Below are 24,009 nucleotides of genomic sequence, written 5' to 3'. Positions count from 1 at the left end.
GGAATTCCTTGGATCATGATAAAACCAGCAAACTTCCCAGGCAACAGCTTTTGCCCAAAAGTATTCAGAGAGATTTTTAAAACCTTTACACACAGAATAGAGGTGAACATTCCATTATACCAAACTTTTGCTAAAATATTGCCATTTCTTTGGATGCAAGATATGGAGTCACTTTTGAAAAATCTGTCTTTGCTGGCAGGTGGGAACAAAGTTAAGTGGGAAGGTATGACTTTTGGAAGAAATGAAATTCAGAAGTTTCCTATCTCTTTCACTGAAAAAGCCATCAATGCCCATTACCCTGTGGCATGGCAGAAATTCTTATTTCCTCAAACTGTGTTGTGATCATGTGAAGTAAATAATTTTGAAACCTGAGTGGCATAAGACCATACTGATAAGGAGCATTTAATGGATTTCAGAGGGAAAGAAACCATTGCCATGATATAATAAATATCACAACTACAAAAAATTCCGTTTAACAACTACAAAAGAATCCAACTAAGTTCAAGGGTCAGATAGAAGACTAGGTACATAAATTAAAAGTAACTGTATTCATGGATACAGGTAAAAATACTATTTGCGTGCATAAAGTTTGAATACTAAAGTCTGTGTAGGGCTGAGAAATGCTTGTCTTTTATATGCTAAAAAAAAATTAAATAACCTTTGCAAGATAATAAAGAGCAAAATTAACAGATGCTACTGGCCTGTGTTTGGAATATTTGTTTAGCTTGACATAAATGAGAGGAGAAAATCTGGAACAGAACATTTAACACCAAGTTTTTCCTCCCTGGCACTAATGTAGAAGAGGCAAAAATGGAAGAAAAATTCTAGCTTCTAACTACTGAAAAGATTCTGGGAAAAGAATGGATTATATTATCCATTATTTCCGTTGTGTCCAGGAACAGGCACAGTCTTGCATCACAGAAACTGAGGTTAGTTGGGAGGAAAGTATTGCTCTTCAAAATTTATCTTTTTTGTTCTGTGATAGTAAACACTCCGGGAAAGCTATAGCACAGGAAGAATACATTTTGCTTCTGAGAAATTTTGCAGCCATGAATTTAGACAATATTTAGTTTTACTAAGCAAAACACATTGGTGCAACATTGGAAGAACCCAGCATATTTAAATCAGTTTGTGGAGTGCTTAGGAAAGGATAGAAGTTTTGAAAATGTGAGTCAAATATTGATACAACTTGGTTTCCCAAGACTGTTTTGGGAGGTAGCAAATTTATAATGCTCTTGAAAATGAAATGGGCTATGACAGGTATGCTAAATTCTGCTTAGATAGCATTCAGAGGGAACTGGCCCTTCTTCATAATTTAAATTCCCACTGTGTCACATTTTAATGCAAGAAACATGGCCTTCACTCACAGGATTTCCCCAGTTTTTAACTGCAGGGGACCAGTAGGTCCTAGTTTTTTGGGTTTATGATTAAGATTTCTCTTTCCTTAACAAAAAAAAAAATAGTAAAAGAAAAAACCCACAGAAGAAAACACATATACACTCCTGCAGGAAGGAGGAAAGGAGGAAAGGAGGAAAGGAGGAAAGGAAGAAAGGAAGAAAGGAAGAAAGGAAGAAAGGAAGAAAGGAAGAAAGGAAGAAAGGAAGAAAGGAAGAAAGGAAGAAAGGAAGAAAGGAAGAAAGGAAGCATTTTATGTGGATTTATTATAACATGTATGTTTGAAATGCATAGTCTTATGAATGATTCTTTTTAAGTGACAAATACTATTTTATGCTATTGTAGACTAATCTAAGTTAATTTTCTGTGATTACTCCTAATTTTCTATGGACTGTCTCCTAACCAGGGCAACACCTTTCTCATCTAGAATCACAAGGCTGTCTACAGCTACTTTCATGTGTGTGTAAATGGAGTTATTAAACCAAAAGGAGATTAGTGGTTTTCTCAAATAGGTATTTTCTTTTAAAAATATCCTTAAAGTCATCCAGATTTTGGGATTTTATAGCAATGTTTTACCTGAGAGTCCCTTTTAGGAAACAAGAAATAATAACCAAGAATAACCAAGAAATTAATTTCTACATAATAGTGGGAGAAACCTGTTTTTTAAAAATCATTGTAATTATTATACTCTTAACAAATAAAGAAATATTAAATCAAAACAATTTTTTGTCAAACAGAGCATGAGTTTGATGATTTTTTTTTTAGTGCCCAAATTTAGTCATGCTTCAGATTTTACCAAATGTGCAAAATCTCACATTAAAACAGTTTTCTGTCAAACATTTTTAATAAATACCTAATGGCAGTGAAATATCTCTCTCCAATGAGTGAAGAAGCCTCTAGTATGCAAATAATCTTAGGAAGATGATACTGGTAGAGTTGATGAGATTAACTTCATTACTTAAGTGGCCGTTTATTAGCTCTAGACTCATGAACGAGTTAAAATGTATAATTGCTCAAGCTATTTATAATATTTGCTACAATTATTAGCTAAGCCACAGCACATTCCAGTTTTGCCATGAAAAATTATTGTTGCAGGATCTCCAAGACTTTAGCTTAAACTTTTGTCTCTTGATTTAATTTTTCTTACCTCCCCTGCTTCAATAATTGAAAATTACACTGAGGCAACATTGTAGCTTTACTCAGTCATAAAACACCACACATCTTTACAACAGCAAATGAAGGACAGCTTGCACAACTAAAGGTAGCCAGACTTGAAATTATCTGATCAACTTTGTAAACTAAAATATTAAGGCTGTTACCCTCTATTTCTTTGAAAATTGGGGTCTCTCTATCTTTTCATTATATTTTTTGTTCAAAAATATAATCCCTAGTGAAGTTAATCTAATGAGCAAGGCAATGTGAGTCCTTTCAGTCTGGAAATACTTTGCACCTATATACCAAAATACTTTATTTAATTACTGAAACAAATTACTTTACAAGCATACAAACCGCTGCAAAAAGATACTTAAACTTCCATGAAAATTTGCTTCAGCTGTCTTTGTCCTTTACTGTAGCTCTTAATATTTTTTCAGAGATATTTTAAGATTTAGACATGTACCATAATGGTTAAGCCATTGCAGTTTTGTCACAAGCAAAATTTTCCCTTCTGTTGTTAGTCTGAACCTTTCAGAGACTCTGAACCTGATGTGATCAGCCAAGTGAGAAAGGGACATCTTAAGGGCATACAAAATTGACAGCTGCTTAGACACAATTAAGTGCCTATATCTTTTGGATGAATGGTCAGTCCAACCACTGTAAAAATGTTCTAGATGCAGCCATTAATAAAATATTATGAATATTGCTTGGCACAATCTATTTAATTCAACATAGCCGTTGTTTTGGATATTTACTGTGTATTATGTGAGATATTTTATTGTCCCAAATACAAATATCCACCCAGATTCCAACATTAATGGACAAGATACAAAACATCAAACCTTTAGCAGCAAATGATGACAATGTTAAAAAAACCCCTTGAAGAACAAAATACTTTGCCACAAGTTTGAAGACCAAAAGTCTGGAAGGGTATGACCTAGATTTTTACAGGAACTGGTCATTTTTGAATCTTCAGTATCTGCATGCTTGATTCCAGGCAGCCCAATTTTCAGACTCTGCATTATGTGTCTCTATTTGCAATGCAAACTCTTTCACCAGGTAGTAAATTGAGAATCCCAGAATGAAGGCACTCAGTTCCACTAATCCCTTTCTAAGGTCCTGGTTGGGTGGTGAACCCCAGATGAAATCAAATCTATTTAGAGATATGATTTTTTTTCATTCAATTGCCATTTTTCAGCCATACAATGCAACAGAAAAACAAACCCAGTAGTTCTCTAAAATTTGTTGAATTATTTGACCAGCCTACTTAGCACATATTAAAAAAAATTCATCACATCAAACAGACAGAAACAGCTTGTCTTTTCTCTGGTTGTAATTATTGGGCTGGTCGATCTAATTCTGACATCAATTTCACAAGTGATTTTCTGCTCAGGGTTTACCAACAAAAATAACTTGGACAAGAAAACTAAAGGCTGGTTTGCCCAGCCAATATTTTATTCCCTACTCCTACTTGATATATAAACTGTACTTGAAATTTCATCTTTAACAATGATCACTTAATTAAATAACACACTGGTGGTTTAAGTTGTTCTGCTTTTCTGGAATTTGATGAAAAGGGGTGTAACAGCTGACAGTCACTTGAACTTAAAAGAGAACATATCTTTGATGTCAAGTGTGTCTAAAGGATTCTCAAGTAAGAGTAATATGAAAATGGGCTCACCACCACTCAATCTATTCCCAACAGTTACCTGCTGGTCTAAGTGCCCCTGCACCATTATAAAAACCTGTCAAGCATTCAAAATCAATTACACACAGGATGTCAAATGCTGCCACGCCAGCTGTCCTGTCGGTGCCCGCAGCTCTCGCTGCCCATTTCCAGTTAAAAACACATCAAGCCACGTGTTTTTCTCAGCTGTGATTCACTGCAGTGCAGAATCTGACCTCTACATACCTTAATACCTTCCTACACAAAGATTAATATTTATACACAACAATTCTATCCTTAATATTTGCATAATTACAGACATAATGAAAAATTGAAGATATTTCAGGACATATTAACATCAAGCTACAATTTTAAGGGGAAAACATTAAGTACTTAATTTGTTCATGTGTGTTGCCTTATTCAGTGATTGTATATGACACTAAAATGGAAAGCCAGATTTCAAATATATCTCCTTCTGTCTCTTCTACACAGCACATGGACTTTAAAGCATTTATTTACCATGACATGCAATAGGAATGAACAGAGCAATTGCTGAAAGATGTGAGTCCGAAAAGAATGGCTCCACTTGTCTACAGAAGCAGCCCTCCACATCTTATGAGTCACATATTACTCCCAATGCTAAAAACTGTTTCATATCCACAAACGTGGAGGGACGAGATGCTCACCTAGGTATTGATAACTATATTTGATGTGAGTAACACTGAACTATAAAATAAAACATCCCATCAGTAAGCCCTATCTTCTCACTTTGTGGTAACTTATTTTCATTTTGCTGTTACTTGTGGAGATAGGTTTTTTTCCCTTTCCATATGAATTTTGACATTATCTTTAGTGGAGGAACTTCTATTTGTGCCATAAAGATTTAATTCTTTCTGAGAAGTTCTTTTTCTAGGCAAAGCTTTTCAGTGGTTTGTAGGATTCATAGAAGATGGTTCTATGACCTTTCATTGAAACCAAAACTATAATGGAAACATTTTATTTTCCTGCAATATTTTTCAGTCCAAAAGTTTTAAAAATCTTTCTAAACTTTTTTAAGAAAAATCAAAGCTTCTGAATTGAGAGCATCTGTTCTGACACAATTCTATTGCAAGAAAATATTCAAAATACTTTATTTTCAGTCCAGTGTGAAAAAAAGATCAAATCAAAGCTGTTGTGTGGAAGAACTGACATACCCCAAAAAAGCTGAGAAAAGTTTACTGATAGTGTCAGGGACACTTTGTAATAAAAGTGCACGAGGAATTAAACATGAGTTATTTGTCAAAAGCATTTGTAGACACATTTACTCTGTCAAAGACTGTGTCTTTGCTGCAGACAGCACAAAATGCCCCTTTTGGAACATGATGCTAAGGGAGCCAACAGCAAAGCCCACTGTGCCATTTCAAAGGTACCTCCAGTGACAGCTGCATTCTCCTGGCATTCATCAGATTCACACTTGCTTTGCAAAACCTCTATGAAATAACCCTCAGCATATTTTAAAGGACCCCAGCCTTCCCACAGAGCTGCTTTTGCTGTTCCCTGCAGAGCTGGGTGCTTTGCCAGCAGCCATGTGTAGCTGTGAAATGGAGGTTAAGTCACAGAGCACAGAGGCGCCCCAGCACTGGGATTTTAGAAGAGTGTGACTCCACATGTGCTAACGAGCAGTGTGGTGACATTCTGTCTCTGATACACACCATGTATTACAGCTATGCAAAGCTCTAGACATACTTCACTCTTGTTTTAAATCAGAAAGAAAGAGTGCCAAATGTTTGGGGGTTTTTATCATGAAATAATCATGTCTTGATGCATATATACATAACTACCAGTAACACTGAAAAATGAGGGCAGACCTCAAAAAGATCAGTGTTTTTTTACATACATACATTTTAAACAAATGCTAAACTTAATATCCGCGTTTAAAATTAAAAGCATGCTCTCTAAAATAGTGCAATCAATGTTGTGCAATATTAATACTTGTATTTTGAAACAAAACAGGAAAATAAACTCCCAATTTCTCTTTATATTTAGTCACTTGTTAGAGCCTTCTCAAAACAGTTTTAATTGTGCCATGCACCGACTACAAATAAAGCCCTCTTACAAAGCCCTCAGAAAAATATCTATTTAGCAAGTAAAAACTTTACCTGTCTCCATTGGGCCTTGGAGCACAATCTCTCCCAAGACTACACAGAATCCAAGACTTTGCGCTTCAGTGTTCAATGAAGTTCTCCAGTGCTACAAAAAAAGGAAGTGTTCATTAAATGTACTACTACTACTACTATTAACTATAGTTTGAGCGATAACAACAGCAGAGGAGTCATACAAATGCATTTTAACAAATGAAACAGGGCAATTCACTTTCTCTTCAAAACGGTTTGACGCTGTTGTAACAAAGTGATTGTCTCTCAAATGAACATATATAATAGTTTCCAAGGTTACAGAAGGCTGTAGTCCTGAATAGGTTTTGTGCTCATTTGAATGTACTGAAAACTTTGCACTCCTGGCCCAGAACAATGGTACTAACGTGGTGATGGCCCATTGCTGTCAATATGGAATCATCTGTGACAACACAGAAGGATGAAGTTGTATGGCCTGAATAAATTACTGGATGCAGTACTGTTCACATGATCATCTTCAGAAACTTGTCACAGGAAAGCTGAGATGTTAATTTGTTTGAAAGCAGAATGATTTTGCTAGTTTTGAAATGTTTCTTCATGCTTGGAAGCAACTGCCTGTAATGCCCATCTGAAGAGTGTATTGTGGGACCAATAAAAGAAAAAACAATGTTTGTTTCAATAAAATGTCCCTTTAGTGACCCCACCAACTTAGAAAATGTCACCATCTATCAGAATCATAATCTCAACAGGAACTAGCATCTCTGAAAAAGGTCAAAAATCAAAACTAAATGCAAAAAATCCTTACAGAAGAAAACAAATTGGTTCAAATACCAATAGTGCTCTACAGCAAGAATGCTCTTCATGCAAAAATTGTTGAAAAACAAGTTTTGGGAGTGCTTTCATGATGAAGATGGTAACAATGAGTTTTTGCTTATTTAATAGCTGACAGGAAAAATGGTTAACTGCAACCTGCTGCTTAGAGAGGGGATTTAACTCAAGATGGTAAAGACATCAATTAAATAAAACTACAATGGCTGCAACCAGAACAAACTGAGGCCTTACTTCACATCACCTTTTATACATACACTTTATCAGCACATCTGTGCAGAATGAACTAAATCTACCTTAATCAAACTGAACAAAGGTGTTGTGACAGTGAACAAATACAGCTGGGCAAGACCAACAATACAGAAAAAGAATTCTTTGTTCCTGTTCACAAGCTGACCAGTAAATGTCTGTGAAGACCTATGAACTGCTGAGCCCAATGTTATAGAATACTTTGAATACTTGGGAGAAGACTGATGATCCCCACTTTGTTTACTAAAAGAGTGTCACAAATCAGTTCAGTTTGGAAAAGCTTCATATTAAAATTCTTTGAAACCAATGCTTTCAAGGCTGGATCATTTAGACCAGGAGAATTTGTATCCACTTCTGTGGGAGAATGAGTACACTGATAGATTTGGCTGCATATCAGAGGAGGTTTAAATGCCATATGACCTGCTTATAATGAATATTATTCCTGCTCAGCTCCTCTTCAGTTAGTCTGAAAGCTTCTGAGTTTGATTCAGCAGAGGGCCAAGGGGGAGGCAGGAAACTCACTGCTGGGCATCTGAGAGAAGCACATAAAGAACGGTGTTCAGGGCAAGTGGCATTTTATGTCCTTTTTGTGCTGCTAGGCTGAAAAGTGGCAGCTACTGATAACCTGGTTGTGCATTTGAATGATGTGAGAAAGCCATTTAGTTTGGAATTGAGAGGAAAGTCACCAAGGCATGTCAGATAAATTACAGCTGGGCTGCCACCGCTGAGGCACGGACTGATGCCTGATGCTTCCAGGACACCTTCTGCACAAAGCTCCAATTCAGCCTTGTGAAAACACTGAACATGGGAAAACACAACACACCTGGGTGCTGCTTCCTGCAGTACTCATTTATGAGAAGGGGGTTATAATTTCCTGAATCCCTGTGCAGCTTGCACTGGGGAACAGCTAGGCTGGCCTGTGGAGAGCACGGTGGCCCCGGGCCCTGCCGGTTTGCAAAGCCCGTTCCCACCTGTTGGCCCTGGTGGCCAGATGTGAAGGGCTGCCCAAATGCAGGAGAGATTGATGGACCTGCTGCCTCAAAAGATCGTTCTACAGCAGTGAAATAAACTAAGTAGGAAGACACTAAGCTTTTTTTTTTTTTTTTTTTTTCAGAAAAAGAGACTATATATTTTCAAGTAGGTATAGAACTGCTTGTTTCTGTGCCTTACACAGCATGACAGGAATGAGGCATCCTCCACTGGGCACTGACTATGCACGAAATGACATAACAAAGTAACCATAAGTATCTATTAATTTATTTAATATTTAGCAGTTGTTTTGTGATGCTCAATTCCACTTAAATTTTCTATATCTTCCTTTCACATCATGACTGAGCCAACACATTAAATGGTTCTTCCTGGGGGAAATAAATTAGCTGGTTCCTAAGCCTTTGGTGAAAAGGCCAAAAAGAGGTATTTAGACCACAGCAAGATATCTAAGGGAGATTATTATTTTGGGGGTATTATGGACAATTAACCAGTACAATACACCAGGCTGCAGAAAGGCAAGGTGGAATCATACAGGCACTCATGAAAAAGACATGGATTTGAGGTTTATTCAGCCCAACCTCAAAGCTAAAGAAATCTCATATATAAAAATGAAAATGCATATGACATGTTACAAAGTAGTATATACTGAAATACATAAAATGGACTATTACCAGAATGAATCTCAGAAAAATACATTTTCAGGTTTCCTCTTCAGTGATATTCCATCTACTGCAGAATAATAACCTGCTATCCATAGATGGATAATTTTATCATTGTAAATGGTCTTTACTTTTGACTTACACATTACTGGATACTAAACTAAAAAGACTTTAATTCAGCTGTTAGGAAATTGCAACATTTACAAGTTTGGCTTCTCTAAAGAATTTTCCTAATGCTATAAAGACAAAACTAGATGTTCACAGCCTGATAGATTGTACCTGTGTTCCTCAAAATTGCTTATCTGTAGATTTCATAACACTTAATAAGTTACAGGCAATGATGAGCCTGACTTCAATTGAAATGCATGTTCTTAAAAAGACACAATCTGTAAATTATTAAGCCAGAAAACCTCCAGACTGCTAATCCCTGTTACCATCTGTATTTGCAGATTTGTAACAGAATGGGGACTGATCTCCTTCCTCTGGAGACCATTTGCCAATTCTGTCAGTACTCAGTGCAGTGCAATATTATTCTCCAGGTAATGCAGCTTTGTTGCTTAGCAGCAGGTTCTGCTTGCGTACCTGACAGTTTTGGCTAATTTAGATAGAAGTTTAAAAAAATAAAAAGAAGACCCAAACCTGGATAAATCCAACCAGTAAAAAGATTCTACTATTATCATCACCGGACACTAAAACAAGCCTGGAAAGTGAAGAGAAGAATACTTTCTGAGCTCTGACTTGTACTGAAAAAAATTTTCTGACATTATGAAAGTATACAAAACTTCTTTAGCAACTCACTGGTTCTCAGAGTGCAAGAAATAAGTAGTGGTATTTAGGCACTCAGTGGGAGTGAGATACCAAGGCAAAGGTGAAGGAGTCAACATGCACTGGTTTTTATAATCATCATCTGTAGGAAACAAAGTTCACATTGCAGAATATTCTACTAAACTTGATATAGAGGCAGAGAGCACAAAATTCAGATCTCCAGTTACGTACGTAGGCTTAGTGGTAGAAGCAACAGACTGGCTTGTGCTATCATGGTTGACTCATGAAATTTTACCCAAATTTTTCAACAGGACCTTGGCTGATTTATTTTATCTCAAAGAAATACAGTACTTAACACTTCATTATCCCCACCTTTTATCTACTTAAGTGATAGCCACTTCTCCAGGCACTTTTTCCTACATTCTACCCTTTGTGATGCTGTGAAAAAGATTCTATCATAAATCTCACACTCTGTTATAAAGCTTAGATTTAGGCTTCACTTTAGATAAGATGTAGCAGAACATATTGGGAGAAAAGTAGAGTGAAAAGAAGATTAATGACATATAATGGTCTTCTACCAAGATTTTTTGAAATTCACAGCAGGTTAATACAAAAAAAGTACAAACCAATTGAGAGCTACAGAGATACAGAGCCAAACAAGCTCTCCTGAGTTGTCAGTATATGTATATTAGACACCCCTTCCCTTGACACACCCATCAATTTTTTTTAATGGGTGGTCTAGGATGATCCTCTGAGTGCAGAAAAAATATAAATAATACAAGCTGAATCTACCAATTCAGGTTCTCGTGCTGTCTCACTTCTAGAGTAAAGCATTTCTCAGTTTAGGAAACTCGCTCCCTTGCTGTATATACAAAAGCAAATGGATTCTGAAACAGCAAGGAAAGAAGTGCCATTCTTCTTTCTCCATCTTTCAGCATTTTACAAAACCCTGGTTTTCACTATCAAAGCTACTTCCTGCCTTAACCACTGACTGAAGGGATAGAAAAGCATACACATTATCCACTCTAGTTTAAATGTACTGTCCCTAAGTATCTGGTGAATAGTACAGCATTTGAAAAGCTTTTTTAGACACAATATAGGTATTTCACTTGGCAAAACTAGACAAAGAAAAGAAGCTTAGTGGGTATAAAGCCACTTAGGTTACTGACTTTTTAAAATGTAATAATTCACTACAGTTTGGATCACTTAACTTATTATAATAATATGGAGTGCAGGTAGAAGAAACATACACTGACATGAGAGAAAACTAACACAAAAGGACCCAGAAACAGCCCAGACACAAACCTAGAACTAGTTAAATTGAACCATCATATTCTGAGGTTTGGCTCTTGAAACTGTAGAAAGAAGCAGCAGGTAATGGAATGAATAACAGTATTTCTTTTCAGAGAGAAAAAATGAGACTGATTAATTAGCTATTCTCCAATTTATATGCACGATATAGCTGAGACTGACGTTTTGATGTTTAACAGAAGAAATAATTATTTCACATGCTTTTGTTTTGCCAACAGTACATAAAAAGCAAACCAAGAAATGGATAGGACAGTTTATTTTTGAAGGGATGATTATATTTTCTTTCTGACTTAAAAGACTAAAACCAATTTTCTAATGAACAAATTCTAAATGAGCTTTTTGCTTGCACTAATGACCTCTATAAATGGACAGCTGATTGAAATTATTATTATTATTAGAAGGGAAATAGATGACAAAAGATGTATTTAGCATCTCTTATGTACAGTGAACAGTCAATCTATATATATTTTCCAAAAGACCTTTTTTTCTGTCACAGCTCTATGTTCAACTACACAACAGGACCTCTCCAATTTTATGACAAAATTAGGTGGACTTTTTAGAGGAAAATCATGGACAATTTGTTATTTTGTGCCAGAATGAATATTACTGAATAATGGAATTTAAGTAGCCAGGGGGCTTTACTCTGGCACATAGGATAAAGTCCTGGTGGCTGATGGGGAGCAGCACCTCACTACAGACTCCTCTCTCAGCAATCAAGTTCTAGTTCTGCTAGTGCTGTTTGTCAGGCTGCCATGGCACTGTAGAATTTCTTTGCAGTCTTAAAGGAGAGTAACAGCTGTCTTTTATACAGAAAGCTCCTTTCATTCATGGAGACAACAGTGTAGAAAAACATTTGAGAGGCAGCTGTCAGAATATTCAAGAAACTACAAACTTTGCTATTCCTTGGTGGAACAGCAAACAAAATCCAAGCCAACTTTTGGTCCTTCTAAACCCAAACCAGCTGTGTGTCCTGACACAGTCCCAAGTTCATCTCAGAGGGAGGCCCAAATGAGCACAGATCTCTTCTCTTTCACAGAAGGAAGAAGAGGCAGCTGCCCTGACCAGGATGACCAGCAGACCATGGCATGACACAATACCTATGAGTCTGCCTCTCAAACCTTGCTGTCACCTGTGCTTACATTCACAGAAAACAAATCTTTGCTCATGCACACAAAAGCCAGAAAATTAAAACCAAAACTCTGTGAATTCATCATATTCTTTTTTCTAGGTTAACCATATCTATTTGAGGAGCTTTAGTATGCTCCTAGCAAATTAGCCAGTTACTGAAAATCAATCTCATTTTCAGAACCTCAGAACAAAGCCTCTTGCCACACTTGCTCCCCAGTAACACAAAGATATTTTATAGCAAGAATAGCTGTATTACTTTCAGTAAAGAGACAAGGGAAGAAAAGAAGCTTAGCATACCAACAGATAAAATATACTTCAGTTTTCTCTTGCAAAACAGAAGTCAGAACCTCTGGGTTTGCTGAGTGCAAATTAATGAAGTGGTATAAACTTTCCTCTAAAAAATTAAAATGAAATATTCAGATTAAAGGATTTGTCACTGAATATTTTATAAAAATAAATTTGTGTAAAGCCTTTGGCATTATGAAGAAAACACCTGAGTCTGAAGCAATAGCAACAAAAATATTTCACTGATTAACAGTTCTTGAATTAATCTGTGATGTAGCGGTCATATTTTCATTTCCTGTCTAAAAGAGGATATAGTTACAATACATGCCTTTGTTCTGTCAATAGCAGATCAAAAGCAGACATGAAACAAGGCAGAATTCTTTTTTTCCCTGTTTATTGCTTCACTCCTGTTTATTCATGACTCCTTGCAAACTGCTGAAGGCCTAAATCATAACCCAGCTTAGCCCAAAATGGTGAGGTTGTTTCAAATATGCTCAAACAGCATTGCAAATTATGAAATCACTTTATGCCACATCTTCATCCATGTTTAGGCTGATAATTACATCAATGCCCTTTTAAGGAGGCAAGCCTTGATTAGTAAAAATAATTGGAATTCAAATGGAAGCTTTAAGAAGAGTTACATTCCAGAAATAGTTTGTCATTTATGTGCAATAAAAGGGCCAATTTTCACTTTGTTACATGAAAAAACATTTACAATATGAACTTTTATAGTAAATGGATTATGGACTTTGTATTTTTGTCACACTTTATCTGAGAGGCTATGAAGAAACACACGGCATATTCTCTGGTGTATCCTAGGCAAAATTAGTTTGAAGATATGAAGATAGTACCTCTAGAGGAAGATAATCCCTGCCGGTTATTTGTGGAGACCTGGCCTCAGACCCTGATGTTTGATCCCAGGCCACAGCCTTTGAGCACGTGTCTCTGTTGCTGTTTGGTAGAGCCAATGGACTCACATGACCAATGGGTTTAGGAATGCCACACCTGAAACAGGAGTTAAAAATATGAAACTATATGAGGTTAGTGGAATAGAAGCCTGAAAGGAAACAAATTAAATTTAAAAAAATTATTTTATTTAAAAGAAATCATCATACAAACCCCTGTGGAAAACACTATGATGCCATGACTTGTCCACTTATTAATCTTAGGAACATTTTAACAACACTCAGATATCAGAAAACTTGGATCATCCTAAAAGAACCGCGCTGACACTAGCAAAGACATCTTTTCTTAAAATCACAAAAAGCTTTCATTATATGTATAAATCCTTAAGAAGTGCTTAAGATAAAGTCTAGGGGTGCCACGTAAACCATGTATTTGAGCCACATATTTCTGAAGGTTGGTAATCAACCTTTGCAAAGAAAGAAGCAACTTAAGTACTTTTTGAAAGAATGGTGCAATCACCAGTTTAATGGGATGAGCAGAATTAGAAGACCTGCAACAGCACACAACTGCTTTGTTAATTTTCCATGTATTTTTCCAATTTTGCAACATAAAAATGAAACTGTCTCAATCAGATCAGCCAAAAGAATCTGTTTCTTGTCAAGTCTCATCACTGTCCTGACATCCAGAAATTTTTACCTGCTTTTGCTTTATCATTAATTCACATTCTCTTCACATATGGCTTCCAACAGCTGTGATAGGCAAATCATTTGAAAGAAATGAAATATAATCATTAACTACAGAAATATAAAGAGGTTTAATAATTTTTTAAAAAATCTTTCATCTAGGCAGCCCTTGTCAAAAGCCCCTGGCTTGCAGAAAGACTTCAAAACTTACCATTTTACTCTTCAGACAACATTAAGCTATTATAGGTGCCACCCAGGAATAGAAGAAAAAATAACTTATTTTATCTGACACTGATGGATTGGAATTAAAATATAAATGAATTAGGCACATTTAGATAATTCTCCTAACTGCAGTTGCTAGATGTCAGGGTTTCAGTGCAGATCTCACATCGAATATTATTTTATGGCTTCCCTAGACAAACAGATGGTCTCCTCCAACAAGAAAGCACACCAGAGAAAAGAATGAACCTGCATTAATTCTGACAGCATACTTTAAAGAGAAATTAATCTCTTCCTCAGTCTAAATTTAAATAATCATTTAGGTCTCAAATCAGTAACAATGTTTGGCTCCCATTCTAGAATAGCCCACATAATGCCACAGAGGCCTTCAGGAGCCCAGCGTGACCATCTGCAACGTAGGAGCCTGAACATATTTTTTCCTTTAAATTGAGTTATACCCTTTGGTGGTAGTTACCCAGGTCCTATAATTATCCAGGGGTGCAAATGGTAGCTTAGAAAAAGAAAACAAGACCAAAAAGCACAAACACAAAAAACACCCCAGCCAGACCCAGCAAGACGTGCATGGGAGGTGAGGGGAGAGCTATATAATGGCTCCACGGGGAGCAGACTGCACCCACAGTCCTTGACTGAATTAAAAGTCTCCTCTGGGCAGCAGCTTGGTCTCAAGAAGCATTAACTGTTGTTTTTATGTGAAAAATTTTGAGTACATTTGTTTGTCTGAATTCAAAACAAGGTTGAGAAAAAATGACTGAACAGAAGGGAACCTCTGAAACAATTTGATATTGTCATTATGAAGAAGTCAAATTATGTTTCTAATTGGCACTCCACTAGAACTCTGCAACTTTCCCCTGTCATCAACCTAAGCAAAACTCCTCATATTCAAGTAGTTATTAATTAAAAAACTGTAAACAAAAGACACCCAGCAATAACAACTTCCATGAAGCTGATCTTCTAGCAGTAAGAGAAATGAATTCATCTTTATGTGATGATGAGTATAATGCCTCATTACCACAAGAAATTAAAAGAAAAACATATAGGCCAAAAAAACCCAAGACATTTTCCTAAATTTAGATCTGGGTTACGGATAGCTAGATTCTTTTTTGAATATTGAAAATTTTCAAAGGACCAACACCAAACTCCAGAATTTCACATCAGGCTTGAGAAAGCAAAAAGATTAGAGATGAGACATCATGAGCTACACTGGTACCAGGTAAGGAACACTTTTTCTTCCAGTTCACATCATTCAAAACAATTTCCACAGACCAACGCTGTAGGTCCCTGATAAGTAAACTACAGTTAAGTACAGCCAGATATATTTGGTTGTGTTTGCACAAAACTCAAATATCATTATTAAGTGTTAATGTCAGTCTCTTAAAAAAATAACTTAGCAAAGAAAAATTGAAAGTTTGTAAACCAAACAAGTAGTAATTTCTTGTTAAAAGTGAGAAACCATGTACAGTCCTGGATGAATGCCACTGCATGAGTCCTACTCACTTGTTGCATTTGCTGCGCCACAATGATCACCTAAAAAGCTTCCATATCAGGAGGCTGCTTTTCTCTCAATTAACACCCAGGTACACCTTTAGCATGTCAGCTTCTGCTTGCAGACCTTTCTCCCTGTTTGTGGCTGGCTTTGGAGCAAGTAGCACAGAATCAGCACGTGCAGGTCAAGCACAGCGTCAGTGCTGCTGTTGTGCTGCAGTTATTTGTAGCAACAGCAGTATTCCTCAAGTATTATCAGTGTAATGTGCCCCTTACAAGTGAACAAAACAGACAGTGAATGAAGTGAAAATACAAACAGCTATACATTCCTTTTTCAAATAATTTTTCTTTTTTATCTCTCAATCCTATTTAAGTGTGGCTTTCTTTTTCTCCTGGAAAATACCAGACATCATAGTACATACAATTTTAACATGTTCCTTCTACAGCCCCACTCTAACTTTTCCTTCTTCCAAGCTTAAAGTGCAGAATTTATTAGAGATAAATCAGTTCTTATGTAGCATTTAGTTGGAATATATTGACAGAACTTTCACTCTGTTTTTTCAGTCTCCTGGTGTTTTAAAATACAGCCTGCACTTACTGCTTTTCTGTGGTACTCCATACCTGTTTGAATGGAGCTTTTGCCCAAAGAAAACAAGTACAAGCCAGCATTTCTCATTCGTTTCTACTGAAACAAAATCTCAAAACTATACAGGAGATTTTGTTTTAGAAGCAGTAGCACAACTAGACAGAGAGTAATCCGGAAAGGAAATGGCAAACCAAAAATTAAAAAAAAATTAAATAATTCAAAAATAGAAGCAGGGACTAATATAAATATATAATAGACAACAGCACAAAGACCTTCACAAAGCTCAAATATTTAACTGGATTATGTGATAGCCACTATAAAGAGCATTAAAATGACATTTTTGGATCATGCACTTAAAGGCATGGAAAATGTCTTTCTTCTGATGCTCCCAGAAGTAGTTAGCACTTTCATACCAAGTGATTTCTACTGTGAGTTTTATATTTATTTTTTCTACTGCAGTCCACCCTCTGATCAAGCTATCTGTACACATGCCTTCAGGTGGTTCTGGAGACACAGCACGTAGGACGTGCCCAGAGCACAGCAGCAGGTTTTATCCAAAGAGTCATGCTCATTTGCAGAGACAACAATGACATTTAGGGATATTGAATTTCTTAAGCAATTATTTTTAACAATTGTGCATTATATTTCTTGTTAATAACTTTCCCTTCTCTATCAATCTTGGACTAGAATCAAAGGAAAATGTGCTTAACACTATCCTTTTCTTTGCAAATTGAGGTGATGCATGTATTGAGTATTTAATCTGCAAAAATAGAAAATGCAGATTTTTTTCCTCTACACCTCTAGCTTCATAAAAAAATTTCCCAAACACTCAGAGATTCTTTTTCTTTGTTGTTTTGTTTAGTTATGCCATCCAGTTAAATATGAGATTTAGAAAGAAGGGCACTGAAAACCTCAGATCTCAAAATTAGGTAGAAAATAAGAGTCTGCAAATTAAGAATATTTTTATTCTGGACAGGAAAAAGAAACTTTCACAGTGATGAAAGTTAAACAGAATTCCAAAAAGAAAGTGAAACAAAACTGAACAAAAATATTCCAAAGAAACAAAATAACTACAAAAACAAATGAAAAATACCACACCAAAACAACACAACAATGTCTTGGTAATTTTACAAACATAGAAATGTTTTGTGTGCTTACTTCTGGACCCTACATTTCTCTTTGGAAGTGCACCCTAGTGAGTCAGTACAGCTGAAAGGCAGCAGTAACCACTGCAAAGTTTTATGTGCCTATTTATTCTGCTATTCTACAAAAATGCCCATTAGTTACTGCTATTTCCCATTTCACGTGGTGTGTACACACCATTCATGAGGTGGAAGAGGCTACAAATGAAGTCACACAGCCACATGGAGAATGCACCATGTGATGCATATGAATATCCTTGCATGCAATTTTCAACAAAGAAAATACTTAACATAAATGAAAATATGAAGCTCTGTCATAGTAACAGTTAGGGCTTCTCCTTCCCCCAGGAAGCCTTTATTTCATGGTTATCTTCACTGACACGATAACAGAATTGACTCACAGTCTATCTTCATTTGCAGCTGACAACGGCTTAAAAAAAAAAAAAAAAATAGAACTTCATGGAGTCATGTCTGCATTGCCAAGCAGTGCTGTGTAATGGGAGCTGACCTGGAGATTGAGATTATTGCTGCTGAGTAACCAGAGCCCACACAGCAGCACCCCAGACAGATCTGCTGCTGACAGGAGCTGCCCCTGCTGGCACATCCTGCTCTCACCTTCTGGGCTAATGGCATTGGGAAGAAATCCCTTTCAGAATGCCCCGGGGCCACCTACAATGGGAATGGTCAAGAAATCCACTGCAGAGAGCAGTACTGGGTATAAACTGAAATTCCAGCACAGACCCACCCAGAAAACACAAACCCAGCCTCTGGGATGATCCGATCTGATCAATCCTTCCTTAGAGAGTCAATCAATGAGATTTTCTACAGTCTGAGCTGTTTCTGATGTTGGCTGCAAGAAAGCATAAGGAGCACGTCCCAGTAGGGCAAATAGAGAGAGGTCAACAAGTGCCAGAAAAAAAATTCTACTTTTACTGTCAACTATCACTGCAAATCTTCACCTTGTACAACGTGATCATATCTTCGAATTGTGACTGTGGGTTCATTGTTTTGTAATGGAAGATATTTTACTAACAAGGAAAGGAGATTTACTGGTCATTCAAATGTTTTCTCTTGATTGAAACATAGATGTTAGAGAGATTTTAGTTTTAGCACTTGTAAAGATACTTCAGAAAAAAAAATCCCCAATTTGTTTATATTTAATCTGTGGTAATTACTGACCAGTGGAAGTGAGAGATGCTCATTTAACAACCAACAGTGAGATTGGCATGAGAAGTGCAGTGGGGATGAAACTGAGAAAGAGCCTAAGCACTAAACTGAAAATAAGAATAAGGGAAGGAAATTCAATCACTGAAGATCATTCCACCCATAGTATTTCAAATGCCCAGCAGCAGTATTACAAAGAGGGTAACATTCAGAATGAAGTTTAACCACCCAGCTCTTAAAGCTGCTGAAAGCTGGTCATGAGCATAGGAGTTCCAGCTACAACAGCAGCAGTTTCTGGTCATCAGGAAATTGGATTGATAGCAGAGCTGGAGGATGACATGGACATGGAAGTAGGTGCATGACAGATCTGCATAAACATGTGCCCATAGACGTCAATCCTCAGACAGGCCCGTGTCCAGTTCCTGGGTTCAGGGGCACTGCATGGTGAATACTTGGGAAGAAGATACCAAAGTCTCTCTTTCAAATTTGCTGTTGTGCAAGCATGGAGCAGGCAATCAATCCACCTTCCCAGCCTGGCTGACCACAGTATTTAGAACTGTAAAATTAACCAAAGACCACAGTGAGAGTTCTTGAAGTCTGCAAGTATTTTATTATTTTTCTCCTTCTCAGTAGCTGTGAAATATGCAGGACCTGACAATGTGTCAATCAAACTCACCCTGTGTAACCAGTTCTAAAAATAGTGAGAATCACAGTTATTCATCAGCAAAGGGTCCAGAGCAACCTCTACCATATGTTTTTCCCCAAACCTAACTAAACCACCTATCTGAAAATCATTCACCTGCTAGCATTCGTGTTCATCAAAAGTGGATGTTGAAGCCCTACAGAAATGGCAGGTGGATAACTGCACCAAAATCCTACTGCAAACACAGTTCCCTGATCTCTGGCCTAGATCAGACACAAACACCATCAGGAAGAATGCATGGATAATGCTTTTTTCTTTAAATACCAAGAAACACCTCAAATATTTCCAGAATCTGTTATAAATTGAAGAGAGTCTTTCAGGATTTTGGCGATCTGAAGAGCTGTTCTAAGTGCTGGAAAAATGTTTTGTTTAGACCTGATAGGCTGGGGCAGCAAAATAAAAATTAACCTTGAAAGAACACATGCACCTTGTAACAAAATTTTATGGACATGTGCAGACATGACTAAATAAAACTGCAGCTTGAAAAACAGAAAAAATAAATCCTGAGTGTCGAGGTGACCGCTTAGGCTTTAGTTTAATAAGGAAATGTAAATTCTTGCTTTAAGTCTGCTAGAACACTCAAACGGTATTTTAATTGGCTTAAATTAATGTTATATGAAAAAATATTTACTCATGGGGAAAAAAACCCCTCACAATAGTAAAACAGATGGAATTTGTATGGCATTTTAAATACACATTTGCTTAATGCTTTACTTGTTTAAGAGTTGACTCTCAGCCCTCTTGAAGTTCAGGTCATATTTCCACTTGACTTTTATGAAAACTGAAACAGCACTTCAAATATAAAATTAAAAAAAACATTGAGATACAAACAATGAATAAGGACAAAATCAGATTTATAAAGTTAATAAAGAAACCAAAGTTTTGTTGTATCCAATAAAAAAAAGGAGCTGTTTTGCAAAATCTAAGGTAGAACAAAGTACCTCTTCTGCTTAATGTTACAGAAATCAGACATTTAGGACAGGGTTCTGTACAATGTATTAATTAGTTCAAATTTCATGATGCAAGTGTTCAGTAAATGAGTTTTTAATTGTTAAAGGAGCCATTCTGTGCCCTTTCAAGGAGCAGAAGCAACTGTTTGAGAACGAGTGTAACAAAGCACCATCATCAACAAATATATTTTTGTTTTAAAAAACTGAACACCAAACACTTTATCCTCAGCTTCACAAAAGAATAAAAAAACTGTGAGCTTGCATATATAATAAAATTCCAGAACTATGCATATACATTTGAAATATGCTTGAATGCTGACCTGAATATTAGAACTACTGCTGTCTATTTTAACCCCTCCTTTTCGTCAAAAGGTGGTCTATTAATTCATCTCACTTTGCTAAAAGTGTTTGAGGAAGTAATTTGCCCTTCAGAGAGAGAAAACCAAAGAGGATGTCTCTGGCTATGACACATCCTACAAACTCAAACCTTCAAAAGTTCCTACAAATGTGGGTGGGAATCCTTTTAATAATGATTTGGGTTCACAGTAGCACTTGGTATATGTTAGGAAGATGCCACTGCCTTCTCAGTTACATATTCCCATGATGAAACATTCACTTTGATCATACCCAAGAGCAATATTTCTTATGTGGTTAACGTTTCTCTCTAGAATAATTTCATTTTATTTTCTGAATCATGCTGGCTTATATCCTGTTGCATATATAAACATTTAAAAGGAAAAAATCTCTTTACTTTTTTAACATGAAAAATGACTACTAGAAAGATTTTGAACAATTTCACAATTTTCCCAATTTGTCAGTTTTCTGAAACTCCCATCACAACAATCTCCATCCCCCTGACAGCAACATACATGTGTGGTGTGTTTATTTTCAGATGTGCAAACATCTATTTGTATAAGTTATTCCATATATTCAGTTGGAACAGCAGCTGGATGCTCCTCAAAATCCTGAACAGATGAAAATGCTGCCTAAGTGTAAAAAGAACAGGAACCAGAGATAAACCTCACAGCAGAGAAGTCACCAGTGGATGGGATTTGATTAAAAATGCCCCATCTCACCGAGTCTGAATTTTGTTGGACTCCTCTCTTCACAGGAAAACTCCTGATCTTTGATGGTCCCCTGATTACTTTCCTCAGCTCATCAGCACAAAAAATCTCAGCTGGAGAATGATGTCTCACCCTTCTCCCAGGGGTGGGAAGGTGTAGATTAACCAGCTTTCAGCTATTGACAACAAGAACAGTGTCCTTTCCACAATAAAGGGATATCATTTGCATTGCCATTCACATTTATGATCATTGTAGACGTTAAACAATAGTTTTAATGAAGCTCACAAGAGCAGAGCTATAGCAGAATGCATGGCAAATATTCCCTTATTCTCTGAGGTATTTCATAATCTAATATTGAAAATTTTTAAGAACATCCCAAAGTAATTAATTACCATTGGATGTCATTTGTATGCATCATCCTATTTCCAGATCAAAAACAGAACCTAATTTGCTAAAGAAAGTCTTGCATAGTGCATTCTGCAACACTACAGGCACTAGAATTATTTAGATGGTGTTTAAAATCCTGAGTATTTTCCTTCACACCTTTATTGAAAAAAAGTCCTGCTATTTTTGTTTTGTTTTCTGCCTGGATAAGGAAAACATTTCAGCACTTTGCAATCATTTTGAAGAGAATAAACTGAGAATAGGTCTCAAATGATGATCTGAATATTTATGATGTGATGTGTAGAAAGCAATTTGGAACATTTACATTGCAAACATTTGAAAAGAGAAGTCAAAATAGAAATGATGCTATCTAATTAGACAGGCCTTAATAATTAATTCAAATTTTGCTTAGCAGTTTGGGAGTCCTCTTTCAGGGTACCTTTATCAGGTTAATTGGATCCTGAAGTACATAACAGAAATCCCTTGGTAAAACAAGTTTTTGCAAATTTAAAAGTTGAGACATTATTTATGGGACTGGAGAAAAAAGCAGCCACTAAAGTGTACTTTGCAGAGGTGCTGCAGTTCAAAATATTCTGCCTAAGCATTATGGTCTTGTTTGGCTTAATATTTGTGTAGATTTGTAAAATTTGTTTATTTAATAATATCAAGACTATTTGATGCTTTTAGCACAAGTTTTGAGACAACTGTTAAAAGCACCACTGAAACATACCAGGCCAATACTGCTGCAGCTTACCTAAGATATGTATGTAAAACTAGAAAAGTTTAAATAAATTGTTTTTAGCAGAAAAAACAATTATCCTTTTTTTTTTTTACTCTCATGGCATGCTACCACTCGGATGATATAAAATAAATCATAAGGAATTTACCAAGGCCTAAACAAGTTCCCTAAAATCATCTCAACATAATAAAATTATTAAAAAAAAATCACAGACAAGTATTTATAAACACTTTAAATCACTCAGAGTTAGAGTTAGTCACAGCTAAATAGAGCATTAAATAATTACATGGTTTGGGCAAAAACGAATTTGACATAATCAACACTGCATACATTAATATTCTAATTTTACAGTTTTGTTTAGAGTATTTGCAGCATTACAGTTATAAATTAATTATGCAATGGCTCATCCTTTGTGTGTTAACTACCTTCACAAGTAATCAGCCAAGAAAACAGAAAAAAACATTATCCGAAAAATTCATTTCACCACGCTATTCTTTGATCTCTTTAATATGTTGAACATTCATTAACTCTTGGTTATATTTTCATTATTATATTCTGTGTGTAGCTGAAAACAAATCCAGCTTCCTTCAGGCAACCATTTGCAATCTCAGAAAGTCAATTTCTATAAACAAAATCAATCTTAGGCATGAAATTTTAACACACACCCTCCCCTAAAAAACTAAAAATCCACAATCCAAACACCATAAGTTAACATAAATTTCAGTCTATTTAATTGCTAATTGCTATTCTATTATAATTATACATAAAATTATTAGGGATTTCCACTGGATAGAACACTATTCAAAATTTCCTTTCATATCTTGGGCAGACTAGGGAAGCTCTTCAAAGAAGGTAATACTGGGTGAAGCTGCCTCTGTATCACTATGATTCTGCCTAAATTAAGTTTATGTGTAATTCTTTTATTATTATTGTAGAATATTCAGGCATCTTCCAGATATAGAGCAAAGAGTGGGATTTTTTTTTCTTTTTTAAAATTACCATTATTTAGAAGAAGTTTGCTTAAATAATTATTCTCTTGTATATGAGAATTGCAACTGAAAATAATACTCATTCATATTGGAATTCTCAACACAGCAAGAGAAACACCATATCATAGTATCACCATCTGCATATATGCACATTGAATCAAATCTATGCTTAAAGGATGTCTAAAAACATCTCAAGGGAGAGCAAAAATTGGCAAATTATTCAGGTCTACAATAATTATCAGGAGGTTTGGAAAGATTGTTTTCCATGGTTAAGATTCCAGTTTCCTACATTTCTTCAGCTTCCTTGTAACTACTCCCTAATTTCAGTCATATGGCATTTTAGGAGCTCATATGTGCAAAATTTCAGGGTTTTCACTTGAAAAAGAAAATGCATGTATCTTCAACAACAGATTTTACCTTCACAAAGTTTAGCTA

At 36.0% G+C, this 24,009-nt stretch overlaps 1 long non-coding RNA gene across 1 annotated transcript in view; it reads right to left on the bottom strand.

Annotated features, from left to right (window-relative positions):
• LOC135304995 (uncharacterized) overlaps nucleotides 1-24,009 on the bottom strand; it is a 657,910-nt gene that overhangs the window by 371,271 nt on the left and 262,630 nt on the right. The window contains exons 29-30 of the long non-coding RNA XR_010366252.1: nucleotides 13,394-13,547; nucleotides 6,355-6,445 (exon numbers count right to left, since the gene is read on the bottom strand). This is a non-coding gene — a long non-coding RNA (uncharacterized LOC135304995). The remainder of the gene's footprint in view (nucleotides 1-6,354; nucleotides 6,446-13,393; nucleotides 13,548-24,009) is intronic.

This window comes from Passer domesticus, chromosome 7 (genome assembly GCF_036417665.1).
Source record: "Passer domesticus isolate bPasDom1 chromosome 7, bPasDom1.hap1, whole genome shotgun sequence".
Lineage (NCBI taxonomy): Eukaryota > Metazoa > Chordata > Aves > Passeriformes > Passeridae > Passer > Passer domesticus.
This window is presented reverse-complemented; position numbering and strand designations above follow the sequence as displayed.